At 52.4% G+C, this 1,615-nt stretch overlaps 1 long non-coding RNA gene across 1 annotated transcript; it reads left to right on the top strand.

The window, feature by feature from the left end:
* The first annotated feature begins 369 nt into the window (after positions 1-369).
* LOC119798939 lies at positions 370-1,324 on the top strand. The gene is made up of 3 exons (XR_005282788.1): positions 370-967; positions 1,043-1,157; positions 1,226-1,324. It is a non-coding gene; the product is annotated as an uncharacterized LOC119798939 (long non-coding RNA).
* The last annotated feature ends 291 nt before the right edge of the window (positions 1,325-1,615 follow it).

Genomic DNA, 1,615 nt, shown 5'->3' with positions numbered 1-1,615 from the left:
ACTGGCGAGTCTCCGTTTTTTCTTATGTTTGGCCGTAAACCTCAACTGCCTGTGGATTTCTTGTTGGGTCGCATTCGGGACCCTGCACCAGGTGAAGTGGTGGACTGGCTGGCTGAGCATCAGACCAGGTTAACTATGGCGTTCCGTCATGCTCAGGATCACTTGTTGGCAGCTGCAGGGCGTAGAAAAGAGCATCATGATCAGGGCATCCGGGAGGTTCCATTGCAGGAGGGACAGTTGGTTTACCTGCGCGATCATGGTGCTAGAGGTCGCCATAAAATCCAGGACATCTTTAGCCCGGTTATCTATCAGGTCGTGAGAACTCCAACAGCTGGAGGGCCGGTTTATACTGTGGCGCCGGTGGGTGATTTGCAGAGAACTCGAAAGGTGCATCGTGACATGCTGAAAGCTCGGGTTGGGCCAGAGCCTACGCCAGTACCCCTGCAGTTAAAACCTACCTTTCCTTCAGGGGGACTGGATGACTCTTTGGAGGATGATTTGTGCTTATTGGTCCCCGATACTTCAGTACCATCCACCTCTGCAGCTCCACAGGTCGCTTCAGGACATGGTCACCCTGCTCAAACTTCTGGGACAGCTCCTCTACCCTTGCGTCGCACTGTTCGTTTTGGGGCTGGTCAGCACTCGAATGTCCATCACCTTCCTCGACCTGTGGGTCATACTGCAGGATCTAGTCAGCCAGTCTCCAACTCCCAGTTAGCAGTTTTTCGTCCTTGGTGCTGAGGTTTGTAGATTCATCGTCGGGGCGACGATGCAACACAGGGGGGTAGAATGTGGTGGGATGGTGTTCCACCCTCCCAACTACACACACCAGGTGTAGTGACTGATTGGGGGGCGGGGCAGATAGCTTTAAAGCTGAGCAGTCCGCTGCGAGGTGCGTGTGCTTTGTTTCCTTACCGTGTGTCGGCTGCCCAAGTGGCTGGTGTGCTCGATCCACTCATCCAAAATAGTAAGTGCCATTTTGCCATCTGGGCTGGGGATTGTTGTCGGGTTCTGGTGCAATACCTGCCGTGCATTTCTGCAGCGTTGCGCGGCTGGCGTTGGCGGCTGCAGTTGGAGGTTGGTGCGGCGAGCGGCTTCCGTCCGGCCCTCGCCTGCTGATCCGCTCCCTCCCTGGTCGGCTGTGTCACCACATCTGGGTAAGCTACCGGTTTAGAATTTAATTTACTCTTACCTGAATCCACCGTTAACGAGTTTTCTAATTTAGGATTCTTCCGGAGTTGCAGCGCTTGGACGCTCCTGCTGTCTTGTCTGTCTTGCCGGTTTTGTTTGGGCCGCTCTCGGCGGAGCCTGCTGACGCTTGGGCTGGTGGAACGAGCGGGGCACGGCTCCTCTGGCCCCGTGAAAAGACATTAGAAGTCGGACAACGACAGTTTGTCCCATCGTTTGCAGTGGTTGTGTTCTTTTCTTTGCCGTTTGTTTGCTTATTATTTAAATTACTAATTTGTTTGCTTTCCTTTGTGTTGATTTACTAATTTGTTTTCTTTTGCATTGCATGATTTGTTCGTTCATTCATTTTTTTTGGGAATAATTTAAATTGTCCTCATTTTTGATGCCTTTTCCTTCTAGGGGCTGAGTAGTGGGCCCGAGGCCATGT

Source organism: Cyprinodon tularosa, unplaced genomic scaffold (genome assembly GCF_016077235.1).
Source record: "Cyprinodon tularosa strain WSP-4 unplaced genomic scaffold, ASM1607723v1 ctg642, whole genome shotgun sequence".
NCBI classification, from domain to species: Eukaryota; Metazoa; Chordata; class Actinopteri; order Cyprinodontiformes; family Cyprinodontidae; genus Cyprinodon; species Cyprinodon tularosa.
The sequence above is the reverse complement of the archived record's forward strand: the minus strand, read 5'-3'. Positions and strand labels throughout refer to the sequence as shown.